This window comes from Desmodus rotundus, chromosome 12 (genome assembly GCF_022682495.2).
Source record: "Desmodus rotundus isolate HL8 chromosome 12, HLdesRot8A.1, whole genome shotgun sequence".
Taxonomy (NCBI): domain Eukaryota; kingdom Metazoa; phylum Chordata; class Mammalia; order Chiroptera; family Phyllostomidae; genus Desmodus; species Desmodus rotundus.
The window spans coordinates 36303377-36327732 of record NC_071398.1 but is presented as its reverse complement, the minus strand read 5'-3'; the positions used below and the strand labels follow the sequence as shown (position 1 = coordinate 36327732).

The 24356-nt window shown below is 39.3% G+C and overlaps 1 protein-coding gene across 1 annotated transcript in view; it reads right to left on the bottom strand.

The window, feature by feature from the left end:
• LOC112320041 (zinc finger protein 420) overlaps positions 1 to 24356 on the bottom strand; it is a 95577-nt gene that overhangs the window by 38755 nt on the left and 32466 nt on the right.

The window sequence follows — 24356 nt, the reverse complement described above, 5'->3', positions numbered from 1 at the left end:
AAGTCGAAAGGTTAAAGTCAGATTGAGAAAAGTGTTCAGAGGATCCTGACTAAAAAGTCTGATCAAGGAAAGTCTTCGTCAGTGAAAGTTCCAAAAAAGCAGCATTCTTTCCATTCACTAGACCCTGGAAGATCTGGAAGGTGCACACTACTTACCAAGTCAAGATCTTTGTAAGTAGGGAAATGTGGAAGAAAGGGGAAGTTCTTGAAATGAGAACCCATCCTTGGAGAATAATCTCTCTAATCCCCTCCCCACAAAGAGCCCTCTGGTTCAGGCCAGAGACTCAAGGACAAAAGGGAGTCTGCCTTCCAGGGCTGAAGAGATTTGCTGTTTATGAAATTGGGCATTGTTACTTTTAGGGAAAAAAGCAAGCAATTGTTTTTGTTTTTAAGCCTCTATAAAAATTTAATGGTTAGATTGCTTTAATGGGAAAATTTACTAGTTAGGTATTCTTTGGATGATAATGATGATTTGGTACTAGTACATACATCAGATAACTCTTCCCTGGACTTGATTACCATACAGGTTAAAGATCATCTTGGACATTTCAAACCAAAATGCTAGATATTCAAGATTTCTTTTCTTTAAATTATTTTATTGTTCAAATACAGTTGTCTGCATTTTACCCCCACCACCCTACCCCACCCCAGCCAAACCCACCTCCCTCCCTTGCTTCCACCCTCCACCTTGGTTTTGTCCATGTGTCCTTTATAGTAGTTCCTGAAAACCCTTCTCCCCACTATACCCTCCCCCTGCCCTCTGGTTACTGTTAGATTGTTCTTAATTTCAATGTCTCTGGTTATATTTTGTTTGCTTTTTTCTTTTGTTGATTATGTTCCAGTAAAAAGTGAGATCATATGGTATTTGTCCCTTATGACCTGGCTTATTTCACTTAGCATAATGCTCTCCAGTTCCATCCACACTGTAAGATGACCCATTCTTAATTGGCAAGGTATACCTTCAGAGAAACTTTGTATATGTATGACTATCTCTTCATATGACAGTAATTGGTCATAGGAAGACTTTTTGTCCTTTATTTTCCTATCTCAAGTCAAGTCCAACACTGGTTGGTCCCAGTCATTTCCAGTAGAGTAGGGCAGTGGTCCTCAAAGTATGCCAACTAAGTAAATGGTTACATTGCTAAAATAAGTTGTGGTAGGACTCTCACCAGCAGAGTTTAGTCAAGAAAGAACTACACTGGGAATTTCAAACAGGAGATTAATTACAGGAAGTTAATTACACTACACATGTTGAGGAATCGAAAGAGTAAAGGGGGCAATAGAATTATTAAAAAAAGAAGAAGAAGAAGAAGCACCTAATGCTCTGGAGCTTGGGGACCAAAGGGGGAAGAGGTAGATTTACCAGAATCTAAGATCTCTGAGAGGGCTCTCAGGCTGACTGTTAAATGAGTTTGGTAATCTAGTGCTAGGAAAGCAGAAAGAATCTGCAGGCCATTTGTAGCCCTCTTCTGCTGCTAGAGAGATACTGAAAAACCGTAATACGGGAAACAAGTGCTTTCTCCCTCTCTGCCTTCCAATCTAACTTTAATGTCTCCATTGGCAAACTAAAACAGGAAGCCAGTTAGCAAAGAGAGACTAAGAAATGTTTTTGTCAGAGTCCCAGCTCCAGCATTACAAAATGCAGAAAGGCATGCTCAAAGTCAAACCACTGCCAGGGAGATAATCAGCACACAGTCCTTTTTAAATTTGCTGGAAAGTGAATTAATCCATCTACTTTTCCAATATATTTTTCTTCCCAAAATCTTTTAATAATAATGTTACTTATTCTTATAAAATAATCATATTAGATTACAAAATGGTGTTTATTTAGTAACAGTATCTTAATAACAAAGCAATACAAATTTTAAATTGCTTATGTCTAATCTAATATACAGTTATTTTGATGAACTCATTTTTACCTATTTTGTTGAAATTCATATAATATACATTTTACCAATTTTGTTATTATCTAGTATAAATATTTCATGGCGAATCACTAATTGCCCTCATGACTTCATAGTGTGAAGTCATGGCATGTGATTTTTTTGGTAAATTATTATGTACATTAGTTATTTTTTCAATTGAGATACAATTCACAAATAACATTGTGTCAACATAATGTTATATGTTCAATTGACACAACATTATGTCAACATAATGATTTGATATTTATATATATTGAAAATGATTGCCACAATAAGTCTACTTAGTAAGTCTAATAATAATTAGTCTAATAATAATTAGACTAATTAGTCTAATAATTAGTATTAGAGTAACAATCTAATAATAATTAGTCTAATAAGTCTAGTTATCACACACAGTTTTAATTTTTTTCTTATGCTGAGAACTCTCTAAGAACTTTTAAATTACGCAATACAGTATTATCATCGATAGTTACCATGCTGTACCTTATATCCCTATGACTTACTTTATAACTGAAGTTTGTACCCTTTGATCCCTTTCACCAATTTGCCCATACCCCACCTCACCCTCTGGCAACCACCTATGTATTCTGTGCATCTATGAGCTCCATTTCATAAGTTATTTCATGTTTGAAGGCAGTAGTTCTTGTTTGAATTGAGAATGAAATAAGACTGAGAGTGAAGGCCCCAAGAATGATTTCTTATCTTAGCTATTTTAATTCACCACCCTTATTCTTTGCACTAGATGTTTTTCTATAATCCTGCCTAGGGAAGGGTAAAAGTACTATTTTACCAAGGCTTATTTGGCAATGCATACCCTAATGTTAATATTGGTAAAGAACCTACCCATACCACAGTTTGTGAATTTCAAATACAGATAAATAGAACATCCAGAGCAAATTTCTGGCAAAGAGAATTTACAGTTAATTGGTAACTTGTAAAATTCAAGAACTCTGTAATTTTCTTTGTAAATGTTATCTCATTTATTCCTCACAATACTACATATAAATATTCTTAGCCAATTTTAAAGTTGGAGGAATTGGGAATCAGAGGTGTAACAACTTAAGAAAGTTGAGATAGCTGTTTTGAGACTGGAGTCACCCATATTTACTTCTCTTTATCATATATGTATGTGTCAGTAGACCTTGATACATCATTTACTAAGTTTCATCTTCCTTAATCAGAGGAATGCTATTTTAAGTGTTTGGCTACATTCCCCTAGAAACAATTTCAAAACACAGTGTACCAGCTTTTGCATTTATAAGTTGACATTTAAAATATTTTCTTCTTAAGTTTGAATAACAAAGATATTTCTGCCATGTTTTTATGTATGTATGTATTTATGTATTTGTTTTTTTTATTGTTGTTCAATTACAGTTGTCCCCATTTTCCCCTATTACACTCCCCCTGCTCTACCAACACCACCCTCCCACATTCAATCCTCTCCCCCACCCCAGTTGTCTTTGTCCCTGGGTCTTTTATACATATTCCTTGACAACCCTTCCCCTTCTTTCCGCCATTATCCCCCTCCCCCAGCCCTTCTGCTTACTGTCAGTTTGTTCTTTATTTCCATGTCTCTGGTTCTATTTTACTTGTTTGTTTGTTTGTTTTGGTGATTATGTTCCACTTATAGGTGACATCATATGGCATTTGTCTTTCATCCCCAGGTTTATGTCACTTAGCATAATGATCTCCTGTTCCATCCATGCTATTGCGAGGAGTAGGAATTCCTTCTTTCTTACTGCTGCATAGTATTCCATTGTGTGAATATACCACAGTTTTTTGATCCACTCATTTACCGATGGTCACTTAGGCTGTTTCTAGCACATGGCTACTGTAAATGAACCTGCTATGACCATTGGGGTATGTAAGTTCTTTTGAATGAGTGTTTCAGGATTCTTAGGGTATAATCCCAGCAGTGGAATTGCTGGATCAAAAGGCAGTTCCATTTTTAGCTTTGTGAGGAAATTCCATGCTGTTTTCCACAGTGGCTCCACCAGTCTGCCTTCCCACCAACAGTGCACTAGGATTCCCTTTTCTCCACAACCTTGCCTGTTGGGAACCACCCTGCCTGGTTTCAGAAGCTGTAACCCCCCATGGTTAAGACTGAGTCAGAGACGTTGGGACCATAAGCCACTAAGGAGACAAAGCTTATCTCCCTGGCAGGGGCACCACCTCTGCCCACTTTACCCTGCTTGGCCCTGACCCTGACCAGTTAGCCAATGATGGGTAAGATTCCTCAAGGGAGGAATGACCTAAGACAGGCATGGTCATGAAGAGGCCCACGGGGAAAGACTTGGTTAGGTATATTCCTAGGTACTTTATTTTTCTTGTTGCTATAGCAAATGGATTTTCCCCCCTGATTTCTGTTTCCGCTATTTCGTTTTTGCTGTACAAAGATGCCTTTGATTTCTGAATATTGTCTTAGTATCCCACTGATTTGCCAAATTCACTTATTAGGCTGAGTAGTTTTTTGGTAGAGTCAACAGGGTTTCTATGTAGACAAGCATGTCATCTGCAAATAATGACAGTGTTACTATCTCCTTTCCAATTTGGATACCTTTTATTTCTTTTTCTTGTCTGATCCCTATGGCTAGAACTTCCAATACTATGTGAAAAAGAAGTGGTGAAAGCGTACAACCTTGTCTTGTTCCTGATCTTAATGGAAAAGCTTTTAGTTTTTGCCTGTTGAGTATGATGTTGGCTTTAGGTTTCTCCTATATGGTTTTTATTATGTTGAGGTATGTGCTCCCTTACTCCCACTTTGCTGAGGGTTTTTATCATAAATGAGTACTGTACCTTATCAAATGTTTTTTCCACATCTGTTGATATGATTATGTGATGTTTTCTTTCCTTTTATGTCATGTATTATGTTTATTGATTTGCAAATATTGTACCATGCTTGCATCCCTAGGATGAATCCCACTTGATCATAGTATATGATCTTTTTAGTGTATTGTTGGATGTGGTTTGCCAATATTTTGTTGAGGATTTTAGTGTCTATGTTCCTCAGTGATAATAGCCTGTAGTTTTCATTCTTTGTTGTGTATTTATCCAGTTTTGGGATCAGGATGATGGTGGCTTCAATGTAGGAGTATGGGACTTTTTTCTTGGATTTTTTTGGAATAGTTTGAGAAGGATAGGGGTTAGCTGTTCCTTAAATGTTTTGATAAATTCTCCTGTGAAACCACCTGGTGCAGGGTTTTTGTAGCTGGGAGTTTTTTGATTGCTGCTTCAATTTCACCAGCTGTTATCAGTCAGTTCACGCTTACTGCTTCTTCTTCATTTGGTTTGGGAAGATCATACTTTTGTAGAAATTTTTCCATTTCACCCAGGTTTTTAAATTTCTTTGTATAATATTGTAATAATTTCTACAATCCTTTGTATTTCTTTTTTCCTTGATGAGTCTACTTAAAGTCCTGTCAATTTTGTTTATCTTTTCAAAGAACCAGCTCCTGGATTTATTGATCCTTAGAATTGTGCTTGTAGTCTCTATGTCATTTAATTCTGCTCTGATCTTGGTTATTTCCTTCCTTCTACTCATTCTGAGCTTTGTTTGTTGTTGTTTCTCCATTTCTTGTATCTATAGGATTAGGTAGTTTATTTGTAATGTTTCTATATTTTTTAGGTAGGCCTGTATTGCTATCAGCTTTCCTCTCAGGAATGCCTTCGCATTGTTCCATAACTTTTGGATTGTTGTGTGTTCATTTTCTTTTTTTTCCAAAAAGCTTTTGATTTTTTTCCTTGATCTCATTGTTAACCCATTCATTAATAGCATGCTATTCAATTTCCACGAATTTGAGCGTTTTTGAGTTTTTTCTGAGAAAATGATCAATACAATTTCAGTTTCCTTGAATTTTTTGAGGCTTGTTTTGTGTCCTCTCATGTGGTCTGTCTTTGAAAGTGTTCTATGGGCATTTGAAAAGAATGTATATTTTGCTTCTTTGAGGTGAAAGGACATATATATAATTAATATATATTATTACATATATATTAGTTACATATATATGTACTATGTATTCCCCTCTCCAGGTTAGGGAAGTTTTCTGTCATTATTTTCTCAAGTAGGGTTTCAATTCTTGCTTCTTTTTTTCTCATTTTTTGTATTCCTATGATTTGAATGTTGTTGTGTTTCTTGTTGTCTTGCAGTTCCCTTAAGCTATCTTCATATTTTTGGAGTCCCTTTTTGTTTTTTTGCTCTGACTGGGAATTTCTTTATACCTTGTGTTCCAGGTCACTGATTCGGTACTCCCCTTCATCTAGCCTGCTTTTAATTCCTTGTAATTAATTTTTCATTTCCAATATTGTATTCTGCATTTCTTCCTGGTTCTTTTTCATAGTTTCTATTTCCTCTTTCATATTGCTGTATTCCCTCTCATTTCCTTGTAATTGTCACTGAGTTTCTTGAGCATCTTTATAATCATTTTTTTGAATTCTATATCTAATAGTTGCTTCCCTTCCCTTCATTGAACTCTTTTCCTCGGTAGTCTTCCATTCCTTTTGATTGTGGGTTCTCTTTGTCTCCCCATTTTAGGTGACACTTCGTGTTTGTTTCTGTGATTCCCAATGCTCTGCTTTGCCAGCTTGTCTTCATAGTGTTGGAGTTCTGTTGGATTCTGTGGGGCTACAGTAGGAGTTCTGAAGGATTCTGTGGTGCAGTCTCTGTGATCTCCTTGTCTGGATGCTCTAGGGTTGCCCTTCTGTTTGTGTGGGCTCTCTTGTTGTATTTGGGCTTTACCTGTGGTGGCTCCTTTGTTGGTGGGTCTACCGGTATTCACAACTCCCAACTTATCTTGTATGCTCTTGTACAGGTGTTGGTTAACAGAGCAGTATTACCAGACCATGAAACCTTTGTTAGCAAATAGAACCTCTGTACCACATCAGCAGTCTCAACCACAATAGAACTAAAGTTAAATTTGAAGAAGGATTCCAGATATTATATGATATGACAAAGGGAATATAAGATGACTAAAATGAGAAAATGTTGTTCTGTGTTAAGAAGAAGGACAATTGAGAAGAGTTGGGATAGAACTGAAGTGAAGAAAGGAGAGAGCAAAATTTATAATGTAAGTAAAACACAAAAGGATGATGGGAACAATGGAGTAAGAAGAGGGAAGAATATACTATGAGGTCTGAAGTAAAATTGAAAAGGTACTGGACCAAAATTGTAGGTACTAGGAACAAAATTGCAGAAAACCCACAGCAGGGTTGATAGCAACAACAGTCAAATGAAATTTATGAAAGGTGGAATATGAATGAGAATATTGTAGAAAAGTGAAAATTGAATATGAGATATCTGCAGTAAAGAAAAATGATTTTGAGAGGTTGGGGGAAGCAAACTAATAGGAGTAAGGAGTAAAGCTCAGGTTGAGAGAGGAGAAAAAAGAAAGAAAAATTAGAAGAAAGAAAAAGGAGAGAGAGAACATTTCTTATTCAACTGATCAGGAGTAGGGTGAAGGCAAAGTGGAGTAAGACAGCAGGGGACTATTCAATGGGATTTGAAGTACTAACAAGTAGTGAACAAATAGGAGATCTTTTGGAGCAGTACAGCAATAACCATGATATTTCAACCAATTAGCCACTTTTTATGAAACATGAAAAAGAGATAAAAGTCTTATTATACAGGAAAGAGAATGTGAGCTGAGTTTAGCAGGCAGAGTGATTAGATGGAGGATAAATAGTGAGAGTAAGGGATAGAAACTTGGCATAGTGTGTGAGAAAATAAAGTTAACCACAACAGTCATATAGCTCAGGAAGATGACATAATGGATTAAGAGCAGGGAAGGGTGCTGTGTGGGATTTAGAATAACAATAGTGTGATAAGAAATATATAATCTGGAGCCAGCCAAGATGGAGGTATAGGTAGAAACACTTTGTATCCTCACACAACTAAAAGGATGACAACCAATTTAAAAACAATAAACAACCAGAAGTGCCAGAAAATCAAACTCTGGAACTCAGACAACCAAGGAGTTAAAGAAACATTCATCCAGACCAGTAGGAGGGGCAGAGATGGGAGAATGACAGCCAAGCGGAGAGGACTCGTGGCAAGGTGTCAGACTGAGCAGGCGGGGTGGGCTGGTTGAACAGGAAACTAAAGACTCAAAAGCTCTAGCTGTAAAATACTGCAGGGCTTGTGATGGTGGGAGAAACTCCCAGTCTCACAGGAGGGTTTGTTGGAAAGTGGGGCTAGAGCCAAGTGATCGATGGAGAGGCATTGTTTCCTCTCTGATGCCTCGCCCACAGACAACGCCACAACTAAGCAAAGAGGGTTGCGCTGCCCTGGGGAATGCCTAAAGCTCTGTCCCCAAAGAAATATGACCCAAATGAAAGAACAGATCAAAACTCCAGAAAAAGAGCTAAGCAATGAGGAGATAGACAATATATCTGATGCAGAGTTCAAAACACTGATAATGAGGATGCTCACAGAATTAATTGGGCTCTGTCACAAAATGAAGAAAGAAATGAAGGCTACCCAAGTGAAATAAAGCAAAATATACAGGGAACTGAGAGTGAAGGGGGGGAAACCTGAACTCAAATCAACAATTTGGAACAGAAGGAAGAAATAAGCATCCAACTGGAAAAGATGAAGAAACAAGAATTTTAAAAAATGAGGAGAGGCTTAGGAACCTCCAGGACAACTTTAAATGTTCAAACCTCTGAATCATAGGGGTTCTAGAAGGAGCAGAACGAGAACAAGAAATTGCAAGTTTATTTGAACAGATAATGAAGGAAAACTTCCTCAGTCTGGCAAAAGAAATACACTTCTAGGAAGTCCAGGAAGCCCAGAGAGTCCCAAAGAAATTGGACCCAAAGAGGAACATACCAAGGCACATCACAAACTACCCAAGATTAAAGTTAAGGAAAGAATCTTAAAAGCAGCAAGAGGAAAGGAGAGAGTTACCTACAAAGGAGTACCCATAAGACTATCAGCTGATTTCTCAAAAGAAACCTTACAGGCAAGAAGGGGCTGGCAAGAAGTATTCAAAGTCATGAAAGTCAAGGACCTACATCCAAGATTTCTCTATCCAGCAAAGTTTGCATTTAGAATGGAAGGGTAGATAAAGTGCTTCCCAGATAAGGCCAATTAAAGCACTTCACCATCACCAATTCCTTATATGAAATGCTAAAGGGACTTACCTAAGAAAAAGAAAATGATCAAAACTATGAACAGTAAAATGTCAACAAACTCATAACTATCAACAACTGAGCCTAAAAGAAAACAAAAAAAAACCCAAACACAACTAGAACAGAAACAGAAGCAGAGAAATGGCGATCACATGAAGGGTTATCAGTGGGGAGGGTGAGGAGGAAGGGAGAGAGTGAGGGAAAAGGTACAGGGAATAAGAAGCATAAATGGTAGGTACAAAATACACAGGGGGAGGTTAAGAATAGTATAGGAAATGGAGAAACCAAAGAACTTAGATGTATGTCCCATGGACATGAACTAAGGGGGGAATTCTAGAGAGTCAGGTGGTGCAGGGCGGAAGGGGTGATACAGGGGAGAAAATATTGGGAAAATGTAATAGCATAATCTATAAAATATACTTAAAATATATAATCTGTATAAAAAGAATAAAAAGTGAAACACCAAAAATAGTGTGTTATTGGAATATGAGAAGTGAAAGAAGAAAAATGAAAATGCAATATGAAACAGTGAATAAAGAAAACAAATAAATGATATCGAACAAAAAATTAAATGGAAAGAGGAGAAATTTTTAAAAACATGCAAGTTCTGAAGGATATAGAAGTGAAATTTGTCTCAGTTCTTGGTGTTTGCCTTCTGACTTCTTTCTGGATCTGTCTCTGTTTTTCTCACAGCTCCATGTCTTATTGTTTTACTCTTTTTTAAAAATTATATTTATGTATTTTTGAAGAGGGTAAGAGAGGGAGAAAGAGAGGGAGAGAAACATCAATGTGTGGTTACCTCTCATGTGTTCCCTACTGGGGACCTGGCCTACAACCCAGGCATGTGTCCTGAGTGGAAATCGAACTGGTGACCCTTTGGTTTGCAGGCCTGGGCTTATTGTCTTACTCTTCAAAAACAAACAAACAAACAAACAAAAAACCCTCATGGTACGTTAAACCTGCCAGGCTGGTTTTGTAGGTCTTGCAGGGTCTTGCAGGGAGATGGGCTCCATTTTTTCCCTTGCATGTGGTTCTGGAGGAAGGGGACTCAGTCTAGGCTACCATAATCACAGGTGACCAGTTTCCAGCCCACACCCTCAGAGCTCTGTGCAGCTGCACTGTCTACTTTGCACATGTGGGCCAAGCTGGTGCCAATAATCCACCCCCTTTTGTAATCCTTTGATCAGTCCATGAAGTACCCTGAATGGGAACAAATTGAGCCCTGACTCCTGCCTTTGCTGACCCAGCCAGTGCACCTGGTAGGACCCTGTGCATGCGAGATCTCTTTGTGTGGGATGCCTCTGTGCATGTGAGTTCTCTATGCGCAGGATGTCCTTGCACAGCGCCTGAGATCCTCTTTTGAGAAAAGACCCCTTGGGTGAGGCCTGCTGTTCCTAACAGACGCCTGGCTTTCCACACAGACCAACTCTCCGAGCAGTCCTGGGTCTGTCTGGGTCCCTGCTAGTCACAGCCCATCTTTTTTCCCAGCTCCAGACTCCCCAATTTTTCTGGTACCACCCCAGCTGATGATGCTGCCCCAGTCGGCAAACAGGGTGTGCCGCTGGCTGTGTGTCTCTTATGGCCTCTTTATCCCCACAGCAACTTTACTCTTCTGGAGTGGGTCTGTGACTTCCCCCACTCTGGGAGGGGAGGGAGCTGCTAAGTTGCAATCACTGACCTGACTCTCCTCCAATGCTCTTAAGGCACCCAGCAAGGCCAGGAGTTCTTCCCATCTACACACAAAATCTTACCTTCACTTTGTAAGTGTCCTCTGCAACCTTAGGCTTCTGAACTTTGTATCAGCTGGGATTGTGTTGGCTGTTCACTCTGTTCTTCAGAAGACTGGGTAGATGTCCCAGTTGGGTGCTGAGCAAGTGGGTTCAGCTCCCACCTACCTTGCCACCATCTTCCCTAACATAATCCTAAGTATTATTTTAAACTCTACTAATTTCTCTATCTCTGCAAAGTCTGTTTATTTCTGAGGCTTACTTCTTCATCCACTTTTATTCATACCCATACTAACACACACAGCAGTCTGTCCACCTATAAAGGGCTTATTTCTATCAGTAATTCAGTTCAAGTCTTCCTTGCCTCCACCACTTAGTCCGAAGGGAAAGTATGATTTTTATCTTATTAAGGTTTTTCATGCCATTATGGAAATAAAGACCTTTCATGTTTTTCTACCTTTGAATTGCAATGAAAGTTAAATTCTGTTCTTGTGGAAGATGGCGGTGAGATAGGTGGGAGCAGAGTCCACTTCCCCCTGTGCACGGATGAAACACCTAGCCGATCTTCTGGGGGCACAGAGTGAACAGCCAATGGTATCCCAGCATATATGAAGGTTGGAGACCAAAAATTGTAGAGGACATTGAAAAATCAGACAGTTAGGAGAGTGCTTCAGCACAATAAGGTCCCTGGGACCAGCGCAGGGACCAGGGTGGCTGTAGCCCCAGGCCCAGTGCCCACAGGGTCTGCCGCAGGATTCTTGGGAGAGAACCAGGTCAATGGCTCCCTCCCCTGCCAAACAAGGTTTGAGCAGCACCAGGAGGGACCTGGATGCTTGAAACCACAGGGTAGAGAATAAGGACAAAGTGGCAAACACACAGGGGCTGTGTGTACCCACTGAGACTGGACATCGGCTGGGAAGAGTTGGGCAGTGATGGACCCTGACCCAGTCAGTCCCCGGTCTGGTTGGAGAGTTCGGCTGTGTGAGAGGCAAGACACTTGTTTGAAGCAGCGGGCTTGAATGGGGGGAATTTTTCAAAAAGAAAAAAAAAAACAAGAGGCACGCAGCAGCTGTTTGGAGAATTCTCTATAGCAGCCACCCCTGCCTCCTGCACCCCTACCTCCTCTCGACTGCTCCCTCACACCCCTACCCCCACCTCACCGCTTGCTCACACCTGAAGTCCTGGGGAGGATGCACACCCAAACCCATGGCCCAGCAGCTGCCCATCACACCCTAGCAGTGAGGCCAAGGGCTCAGGCCCAAAGCCCTGGGACAGAGCATGCCTGACCCCACTGCACAGAGGCACCTCCCTCCCAGACCCTGCACCCAGGGCCCTGCAAGGCCAACTGACTCTCCAAGAGGAAGCGGAGATGCCCCCACGGAGTAGAGCTGCAGAGTTCAGGGAGTCAGCAATCTTCAGAAAGACTTAACTCATTGGGGGAGCTAAACCACCCTGAAGGGATGCTGAGAGTCCCTAGCATCTAGGACAGCAAAGATCAAGAAGGTGGTGTGTGAGTTGCCCCTAATTGGTACACCTCAAGGACAGCGCAACTGGTGGACTGAAGGCATAGGCTGGGCAGAGAAGGGCACTGGGGGCACAGCAGTGAACTGAGGAACTGGGCCGGAAGCTGGGCAACTGCAAAGAGTGCAGATCAGGAAGGGAGAAAGGTGAAACCAATCCCTCCACACCCTGTGTAGCCAGTAAGACCAACAGAACTGGCTTGGCTGGTTTAAAGCCAGCAGAAGGCTTTAAAATTTTTTTTTATTTTTTTAAATTCCTTCTTCCTTTCCTTCCTTCTTTCTTGTTTTATTCCTTCTCCCTTCCTTCCTTTCCTTTTTTATTCCTTCTTCCTTCCTTCTCCTTTTTTTTTTTTTTATTCCCACAAGTGAGACAAAATACAACCTGGAGCTGTGACCAGACTTAGACCCAAAGAGGGGTCATCCCAACAATTGGGACAATGAGACAAATTTCACTTGGCTACTCCAGAGAACTTGAAAGTTATTATATATTTGTATTATTATTATTTTCATTATCCTTACATTTATTTTATTATAAATACATTTATTTTTGTATTTCTCTTTGTTCTGTTTAGTCTTCTTTACTTGGTTTGTTAAATTGCATTGTTTGACTGGTTTCCCTTGTTCTCTCTTTCATAGTGTATTTTTAATTTTCCACCTTTCACTTCACTTGTATTCCATTAGCACAGTACTCTAAGTCCTGTATTTCCCATTCTTGTTATTCAGATCACATAGATTCTATCATATGATGGTTGCTCCATTACTATTGTAAATAATTGCTGTTCCATACAACTGTAAATACTACACAGCACCCCTCCCGGATCTTAGCTCATTTCACTGTTTCCGGAACTTTATTACTGTAGTGCTTAACTCTATTCCCTTGCACACTACACCTATCTTCTATCCTTTACTCTCACTTTACCTCATAATCTGACCTCCCACAAACTCACTGCTTTCTAGATCCAACTCACAATCCTCCCCTTACCCCAACAAGAGTCTTATCTTTTTTCCAACCTTTCTAAAAAGTGCCTAGTTGGGTGAAATATCACACTTAACACTATATGTATCCAAAGGATCTCCTATCTCTTCTCTGCAGGTTGCTACTTTCAATAACATAGAATATAGTACTGCTGTCTTAAACCATTTTGCCTTTCCCCTCCAACTGATCACAAAAGAGTAGGTGGTAGCTGTTAATACCTTTATACCTGCTGGAAGAGGAAACCCAACAAAGGAACCACCAACAGATACCAATGGAAGAAGGTGAAGGAGAGAGTGGAAACCACACTAACCTCAACCCAGGACCAATCTGGACATATTACTAAATGGTGGACAAATTACTCAGAACAAACAACTGAACAAAAGCAAGAGAGAAGCCTCAAAACCTCATACACAAAGAAGAATCAGCTTCAACACAACCTGTCCACACCTGCATAAAAGAATACAAGACATGGTGGATGGAGTTAACCCTCAGTTAACAAGCTGGAGGGAAGAACCAACCAAAGAAAGACCCAACAACAATCAAAACCCAAAGACATACAGAGAACCAACATAAACAACAGCCAAAGACCAAAGGGCTCAGGAAATCAAGGACACTGCACCACTGAATCTCACAAGTCTTCTACCATAGCAGTTCACACCAGAAACCCAGAGAGTCAGAACACATCAATTCAACAAGCAGAGGCTCAGAAAAAGAGTCTCACAAACAATGGGAACACAAAGAAAAAAATACCCAAATGAAAGGAAAGGAGTAAGACCCAGAAAGAATGCTGAATGAAATAAAGGCAAGTCAACTATCAGATACTGAGTTCAAAGCAGTGGTTATCAGGAAGCTCAATGAGCTCACACAGAATTACCAAAAACTACAGGGAAACTAGAATGAACTCACTGCAAACTAAAAGGAAATAGAAACTATCAACAAGGGACAAGAGGAAATGAAGAATGCAATTTCTGAACTGAAGAACACAGTAGAAGGAATCAAAAGCAGGCTCAATGAAGCAGAGGATCAGATCAATGAGCTGGAGGACAAGGTGGAAAAAGACACCCAGAAAGAGCAAGAAAAGGAAAAGACTCAGAAAGAACAAAGAGGGGTTAAGGGAAATGCAGGACAACATGAGACATAATAATATCCGCATAATAGGGATACCAGAAGGAGAAGACGAAGAGCAACGGATAGAAAAACTGTTTGAAAAAGTAATGATGGAAACGTCCCTAATTTGATGAGAGAAAAAGTCACACAAATCCAGGAAACACAAAGAGTCCCAATCAAGAGGAACACAAAGAGGACCACTTCAAGAAACTTAAAATGGCAAAATTCCAAGACAAAGAGAGGATCGATCTTAAAGGCAGCAAAGGAGAAACAGGAAGTAACATACAAGGGAGCCCCAAAGGTTAGCAACTGACTTCTCAATGGAAACGCTCCAAGCCAGAAGAGAATGGCAAGAAATATTCCAAGTAATGAGAACCAGAGGCCTGCAACCAAGACTACTTTACCCAGCAAGGCCCTCAATCAAGATAGAAGGCCAAATAAAGAGTTTCCCAGAAAAAAGAAGTCTAAAAGAATACACTTCCACCAAACCAGCTCTGCAAGAGATGCTAAAGGGACTGCTTTAAGGAAAGGAAGGAAAAGAGAAAGACAGAGGAACACAGGTAGGAAAAAATGGCAATGAATAACTACCTATCGATAATAACCTTAAACGTAAATGGATTAAATGCTCCAATCAAAAGACAGAATAGCTGAATGGGTAAGAAAGCATGGCCCACACATATGCTGCCTATAAGAGACCCACCTCAGGACAAAAGACCTACACAGACTGAAAGTGAAGGGCTGGAAACACTTTTTCCAAGCAAATGGACAGGAAAAAAAAGCAGGGGTAGCAATACTCATATCAGACAAAATAGACTTCAAAGAAGGGCCATAAAGAGAGACCCAGAAGGTCACTTCATAATACTCAAAGGAAGAATCCACCAAGAAGACATAAACATTGTAAATATATATGCACCCAACATAGGAGCACCCAAATACATAAAGAAAATCTTGGAGGACTTCAAGAAAGATATTGACAGCAACACAATTATAGTAGGGGATTTTAACATCCCACTGTCAAAAATGGAGAGATTTTCCAAACAAAATATCAACAAAGATATTGTGTCACTGAACAACACCCTAGATGAAATGGACTTAACTGTTATATATAGAGCTTTTCATCCCAAAGAAGCAAAATACACATTCTTTTCAAGTGTACATGGAACATTTTCAAAGATAGACCACATGATAAGACACAAAGCAAGCCTCAACAAATTCAAGACAATTAAAATCATATCAAGCATTTTCTCTGACCACAAGGGACTGAAACTAGAAACCAACCCCAAAGGAAAAAACCCAAAACACTCAAAATCATGGAGACTGAATAGCATGCTATTAAACAATGAATGGGTCAAGACCGAGATTAGGGAAGAAATCAAAGTTTCTGTAAACAAACGAAAATGAATTCACCACAACCCAAAACGTATGGGACACAGCAAAGTCAGTCCTGAGAGGGAAGTTAATAGCAATACAGGCGTACCTTCACAAAACAGAAACATTTCTAACAAACAACCTAACCCTACACCTACAAGAACTGGAGGAACAACAACAAAGACAGTCCAGAGCAAGTAGAAGGAAGGAAATAACCAAGATCAGAGCAGAATTAAATGACATAGAGACTATAAGCACAATTCTAAGGATCAATGAATCCAGGAGCTGGTTATTTGAAAAGATAAACAAAATTGACAAGCCTTTAAGCAGGCTCATCAAGAAAAAGAGAAAGGACCCAAATAAACACAATTAGAAATGAAAGAGGAGAGATTACAACTGATACCACAGAAATACAAAGGATTGTAAGAAATTACTAGGAAGAGCTGTATGCCAAGAAATTTGAAAATCTAGGTGAAATGGACACATTTCTAGAAAAATATAATCTTCCAAAACTGAATGAAGAAGCAGCAGAAAGCCTGAGCAGACCAATAACAGCAGACAAAATTGAAGCAGTAATCAAAAAACTCCCAAAACACAAAAGCCCTGAACCAGATGGTTTCACAGGAGAATTCTACAAAGCATTTAAGGAAGAGCTAACCCCTATCCTTCACAGGCTATTTGAAAAAATCCAAAATGATGGAAGACTCCCAAACTCTTTTTATGAAGCCAGCATCATCCTAATCCCAAAGCCACATAAAGACACAACAAAAAAAAGAAAACTTCAGGCCAATATCGCTGATGAACATAGATGCTAAAACAAAATATTGGCAAACCGCATCCATCAATACATTAAAAAGATCATACACTATGACCAAGCGTGATTCACCCCAGGATGCAAGGATGGTACAATATTTGCAAATCAATAAACACAATACATCACATAAACAACAGCAAAGACAAAAGTTACATGATCATATCAATACATGCAGAAAAAGGAGTTAATGAGATACAGCACGAATTTATGATCAAATAATGAAGGTCATAATAGAGAGACCTACATTCAACATCATACTCAATGAGCAAAAACTAAAAACTTTCCCACTAAGATCAGATACAAGACAAGGTTGTCCACTTTCACCACTTCTATTCAACAGAGTATTGGAAGTCCTAGCCATAGCAATCAGACAACAAAAGGAAATAAAAGGCATCCATATTGGAAAAGAGGGAACAAACCTGTCATGGTTTGCAGATGACATGATAGTATACATAGAAAATCCTGTAGACTCCACCAATAAAAGTGCTCAACTCAATACATTAATTTACCAAACAGAAGGATAAAAAGTCAATATTTAGAAATCAAAGGCATTTTTGTATACCAACAATGAAACATCAGAAACAGAAATCAGGAAAAAAATCCCATTTGATATAGAAACAAGAAAAATAAAATACCTAGGAATAAACCTAACCAAGGAGGTAAAAGACCTGTACTCAGAAAACTACACAACACTGAAGAAAGAAATTATGGAAGACACAAACAAATGGGAATATATACTGTGTTTATGGATTGGAAGAATTAACATCACCAAAATGTCCATACTACCCAGAGCAATTTATAGATTCAATGCAATCCCTATTAGAGTACCCATGACATATTTCACAGATATAGAACAAACATTTCAGAAATTCATATGGAACCATAAATGACCCTGAATAGCTGCAGCAATTTTGAGAAAGAGGAACAAAGTAGGAGGGATCACAATACCTGATATCAAAGTGTAGTACAAGGCCACTGTAATCAAAACAGCCTGGTACTGGTATAAGAACAGACACATAGACCAATGGAACAGAACAGAGAGCCCAGAAATAAACCCAAGTCTCTACAGTCAATTAATATTTGACAAAGGGGGCAGCGGCCTAAAATGGAGCAAAAATACCCTCTTCAACAAATGGTGTTGGGAGAGCTGGACAGCTACATGCAAAAAATGAAACTAGATCACCAACTTACACCATACACAAAAATAAATTCAAGATCGATAAAAGACTTAAATATAAGTCATGACACCATTAAAGTCCTAGAGGAGATCATAGGCAGGAAAACCTCAGATATTCCACGCAGCAATATTTTTACTGATATGTCCTCTAGATCAAGGGAAATAAAGGAAAGAATTAATAAATGGCTTCTCATCAAAATAAAGAGCTTCTGCACAGCTAAAGAAAACAGCATTACAATTAAAAGAGAACCAACCTTATGGGAAAACATGTTTGCCAATGATACCTCACACAAGGGTTTGATCTCCAAAGTATATAAAGAACTCACATGAGTCCATTCTAAGAAGACAAGGCACCCAATTAAAAAATGGGCAAAGGACTTGAACAGATACTTCTCCAAGGAGGACATACAGAGGGTCCAGAGACATATGAAAAAGATGCTCTGTATCACTATCAGAGAGATGCAAATTAAAACCACAGTGAGATACCACCTCACACCATTGAGAATGGCCATGATAAATAAAGCAACAAACAAGTGTTGGAGAGGTTGTGGATAAAAGGGAACCCTAGTACACTGTTGGTGGGATTGCAGACTGGTTCAACCACTATGGAGGTGGGGAGGGGTGAGGAGAAAAGGCAGAAAACTGTACTTGAACAACCATAAAAAAATGTTAAACCATAAAGATGTTATCTTTATTGATCTGGGGGCTAGTTACCATGGTTTGTTTAATTTATAAATATTTAATGAGCTGTACATGTAGGATTCTTGTACTTTTCTGTATGAATATGATTTATCTAAAGCAGTTTACTAAGAAAATCTAAAGAGGGTATTTATAATTTAGCTGTTTTTATCTTCTGGGGAAATATTAGCTCTGTACAATCTAATACCCACATCATTTTCAACACTATGTTTGAAGTCAAAGCCAGAGGAGCAGTGTAGCTTTGAAGAAAAAATAAATTTAAAAAAATCATTACCTATGTTTCAAAGGCTCTTCAATTGAGAAGTAGGGTATAAATGGATAAATGCAGTGATAATGCAGCATGTAGGGTAACTCAAATTTATCAAACATCCCATTCTGTCAAAAACTGCAAAGAAAAAAATAAAGGCTGCCTCTGGAAGATATTCGGGCTTAATAATATATTTTCATTTGTAGTGCTTTAGTTATTTAAACTCTAGAAGTTCTTTCTGAATTACCTTGTGTTGTATCCCAAATCCCTTCCTTCAAAATCTATTTGGTTTCTGAGGTCAGATACTTAAAGAATACTGTGTTACCTAAATCAATTTGATTTCCAAGTTTCAGAGTAGCAAGTTTGAATAAGTGTTTATCAGAAACATTTTGCTCCTCAATTCAGATTGTGACAAATATTTATTTTCAATTGATTAATAGATTTATTTATAACATCACATTTTCATAACTGATACTAGACATACAGTTGACTCTTAAACAAGGTTGGGATTAGGAGCCCTGACCCTCCTGCAGTCAGAAATCTGCATAGAACTTTTGACTTTCCCCAAACTTAACTAAAGTTGGCTCTTCACATACGCAGATTCAAACAACTGTGGATCAAAAATCTGTTAGGGGGCAAATGTAATAGAACAACACATACACACACACACACACACAAAATTAAAAAATCTATTAGGAATTCCCAACAAACTGTTGGGAATCCATGGTTTGGAATGCAAAAATACTCTTCTCAAATAAATAGCATAAATGATAGGCGGAAAATAGACGGGGAGGGTAAGAATAGTGTAGGAAATGTAGAAACCAAGGAACTTATAAGTATGACCCATGGACATGAACTATAGGGGGGGAATGTGGGAGGGAGGGGGTGGGCAGGATGCAGTGGAGTGAAGGGGCGGAAATGGGACAACTGTAATAGCATAATCAATAAATGTATCCAAAAACATTTTTAAAAACAGTTTGGAGCAGGGTGGGGGTGTTGGGGGTGGACAGAGCAAGGGAGAGCAATGGTAGAAAACTGGGACAAGTGTAATAGAACAATAGCAAAAATAATAAATAATTAATTTTAAAAAATACTCTTTTCAACCCACACTTGGCTGAATCTCCAGACTTGAAAACTGTGGATACATAGCACTGACTGTATTTATTGAAGAAAAAAAAATCTGCATATAAGTAAACAAATAGTTCAAAACCGTGTTGTTCAAAGGTCAACTATATTATCTTGTGTTCTCCTATAAACATTAGAATTATTAAAAATTCATATAAGTAGATAACTTGCTATCTCATATCTTAGTCTGTGTCTCGGAAGAGTTCCTAAAGTATTTCATAGATTTTACCTATAAATATATCTAGTTTGATGCCTTCTTTAGTACCTATGTAACATTTAAAGTATTTTGTGGTCTAATTTTAAAATGCTCCTTTTGGAAAAAAGTATTTTAAGATTTTACAATTTTCAATTTGTTTTTTATATTTTATTTTATATTTACTGCATATTGGTTATTTCTTCAATGCAGGCTGAGACCTGTTAGCTCAATAGCCTGCTGGCACCAAACTAAAACTGTACACATTGGAAATTTTTATATATATTTTATTGATTATGCTATTAGTTTTCCCATTTTCCCTTTATTCCTCTCTGCCTTGCACACCCCCTCAAACGCGCATTCTCCCCCACCCCTTAGTTCATGTCCATGTGACATACATATAAGTTCTTTGGCTTCTCTATTTCCCCATATTATTCTTAACCTCCCCCCGTTTATTTTGTACCTACATTTATGCATCTTATTCCCTGTAATTTTCCCCTCATTCTCCCCCTTCCTCCTCACCCTCCCCACTTGATGACTGTCCATGTGATCTCCATTTCTCTGGTTCTGTTTCTGTTCTAGTTGATTGCTTTTTTGAAAAAAAATTTTTTATAGGTTTGGTTGTCATTTTACTGTTCATAGTTTTGATATTTTTCTTAGATAAGTCCCTTTAACATTTCATACAATAAGGGCTTGGTAACAATGAACTCCTTTAACTTTACCTTACCTGGGAAGCACTTCATCTGCCCTTCAATTCTAAATGTTAGCTTTGCTATATAGAGTAATCTTGGATGTAGGTCCTTGTCTTTCATGACTTCAAATACTTCTTTCCAGCCCCTTCTTGCCTGTAAGGTTTGAGAAATCTGCTGATAGTCTTATGGAAACTACTTTGTAGGTCACTGTCTCCTTTTCTCTTGCTGCTTTAAAAAATTCTCTCCTGTTCTTTAATCTTGGGTAATGTAATTATGATGTGCCTTGGTCTGTTCTTCTCTGAGTCCAACTTCTTTGGGATTCTCTGAGCTTCCTGGACTTCCTGGAAGTCTATTTCCTTTTCCAGATTGGGGGACTTCTCCTTCATGATTTGTTCAAGTAAGTTTTCAATCTCTTGCTCTCCCTATTCTCCTTCTGGCACACCTATGATTTGGATGTTGGAACGTTTAAAGTTGTCCTGGAGGTTCCTAAGCCTCTCCTCATTTTTTTTGGAATTCTTGTTCTTCATTCTTTCCGGTTGAATGTTTATTTATTCCTTCTGGTCCAAACTGTTGATTTGAGTCCTGGTTTTCTTCCTTTCATTGAGTTCCCTGTACTCAATGAGTTCATTTTCCTTTATTTCACTTTTCATAGCCTTCACTTTTTCATCTCTTTTGTGAGCATACTCATCCATTTCTGTGAGCATCCTTATTACCAGTATTTTGAACTATGCATCTGATAGGTTGGCTCTCTTTTCATCGCTTAGTTTTATTTTTTCTGGAGTTTTGATCTGTTCCTTTGAGCCATTTTTTTCATCTCGGCACACCTGTTATATAATAAGATGTGGAGCATTAGGTATCCTCAAGGGCAGGGGGAACCGCCTTTGCTGCGTTGTAGCACTGTATATGGGGCAAAGGTCTGAGAGCGAACAGTGCCACTTGCTCAGCTCTTGGCTGGCTTTCAGTCACTTTCTCCACTACCCACAAGCAAATTGGGCCCTTCTGGTACTGATTCCCAGGTGGGTGGGTCTGTGTACGTTCTAGGACCCTGTGGGTCTCTCCAATGAACTCTCCTGTGAGGCTGGGAATTTCTCCCACCACCCAAACAGCTACAGGTTTTTTTGTCAGAGGTTTTGATGCTTTATTTCCCCAAACTGGATCCCTGGGTGCATGATCTGTCTTTCCCCCGCTTTTCCACCCAGTTTATCCGCACATAAATCTGGGACTATTCAGTCAGCTGCAACCTGCTGCGTATCCTCTCTGCCCAGATGCCCATCTACACCCCTCCTCCCGGTGTGGATAAATGTTTCTTTAACTCCATGGTTTTCAGACTTCCATATAGTTTAATTTTCTGGCACTTCAGGTTGTTTTTGTTTTTAAATTTGTTGTTATCCTTCTTTTGGTTGTATGAGAAGGCACAATGTATCCACCTATGCCTCCATCTTGGCTGGAAATATACAATTGTCAATTTAATTTCTTTATAAAAATCACAGGCTTTGTCCAGATTTTAAGATATATTATAAAAATGTGTATAATACTAACTTTTAAGATTTTTAATTGATAGAAAATTCATATATCATTATAGTCACACTTTCAAAGTATACTGTTCGGTGGTTTTTAGTATATTCACCAGGTTATGCAAGCTACAGCACTAATCCCAGAACATTTTCATCATAGAAAAATATAGTCCTTTTAAATTTATTTATTTTTTAATTAATATATTTATTATGCTATTACAGTTGTCCCATTCCCCCCCCCACTCCACTCCATCCTGCCCACCCCCTCCCTCCCACATTCCCCCCCTATAGTTCATGTCCATGGGTCATACTTATAAGTTCTTTGGCTTCTACATTTCCTACACCATTCTTACCCTCCCCCGGTCTATTTTCCACCTATCCTCTATGCTACTTATTCTCTGTACCTTTCCCCCCCTCTCCCCCTCCCACTCCCCTATTGACAACCCTCCATGTGATCTCCATCTCTATGGTTCTGTTCCTGTTCTAGTCGTTTGCCTAGTTTGCTCGTTTTGTTTTAGGTGTGGTTGTTAATAACTGAGTTTGCTGTCATTTTTACTGTTCCTATTTTTGATCTTCTTTTTCTTAGGTAACTCCCTTTAACATTTCATATAATAAGGGCTTGGTGATGATGAACTTCTTTAACTTGACCTTATCTGAGAAGCACTTTATCTTCCCTTCCATTCTAAATGATAGCTTTGCTGAATACAGTAATCTTGCATGTAGGTCCTTGCGTTTAATCTTGGGTAATGTAATGATGATGTGCCTTGGTGTGTTCCTCCTTGGGTCCAGCTTCTTTGGGACTCTCTGGGCTTCCTGGACTTCCTGGAAGTCTATTTCCTTTGCCAGGTTAGGGAAGTTCTCCTTCATTATTTGTTCAAATAAGTTTTCAATTTTTTGTTCTTCCTTTTCTCCTTCTGGCACTCCTATAATTTGGATGTTGGGACATTTCAAGATGTCCTGGAGGTTCCTAAGCCTCTCCTCATTTTTCCGAATTCTTGTTTCTTCATTCTTTTCTGGTTGGATGTTTCTTTCTTCCTTCTTGTCCACACTGTTGATTTGAGTCCCAGTTTCCTTCGCATCACTATTGGTTCCCTGTACATTTTCCTTTGTTTCTCTTGGCATAGCCTTCATTTTTTCATCTGGTTTTCGAACAAATTCAACCAATTCTGTGAGAGTCTTAATAACCAGTGTTTTGAACTGTGCATCCAATAGGTTGGCTATCTCTTCCTCGCTTAGTTGTATTTTTTCTGGAGCTTTGAAGTGTTCTGTCAATTGGGCCTTTTTTTTTTTTTTTTGTCTTGGCGTGTCTGTTACTTAAAGGGGCGGAGCCTTAGGTGTTCCCCAGGGCGGGGTAACGCTGGTCGCTGCCCTGTGACGCTGAACTGTGATGCTGTACGTGGGGGAGGGGCCAAGAGGGAGCAATGGCGCCCACTCCACTCTCCAGCGGATTTCAGCCACTCCCTCCGCTACCCACAATCAAACTGGGCCCCTCTGGTGCTGGTTCCCGAGTGGGTGGGCTTGTACACGCCCTAGGCCCCTGTGGGTCTCTCCAACGACCTCTCCCATGAGGCTGGGAGTCTCTTCTGCTGCCGCCCCAACCCCCACGGGCGTTTTCAATCAGAGGTTTGAGGCTTTATTTCCCCGCGCTGGAGCCCTGGGTTACATGGTCTGCTTCGCTTCCCGCCATTTGTCCGTTTTATCTGTGGGCGAATATGGGGCCGCAGGGTCTGCTAGTGGTCAGACTGCCTACCCCGTTCACCCCACACTCTACCAGTCTCAGTCCCGCCATGGCCATGTGAGTCCTCTCCGCCTCGGTGCCCATCTCCGCCCCTCCTACCAGTCTGGATGAATATTTATTTTTTATTTCTTTGGTGTCCAACTCCCTTGCCGTTCGATTTTTCTGTCAGTTCTGGTTGTGCGAGGAAGCGCAGTGTGTCTACCTACGCCGCCATCTTGGTTTTCCTAGTCCTTTTAAATTTAAATAGGCTGTCATTTCAATGTCTCATTCATGATGTTGTCATTCTTCCTCACATGAACCACTAACGTTTGTCCTTTAAGTCAAAAAATAAAATTTTCTGTTTTAGATTCTTTCACTTATTTCTGCATTTTATAACTAATAATGCCTTTTGCTACACATTTTTGATTTTT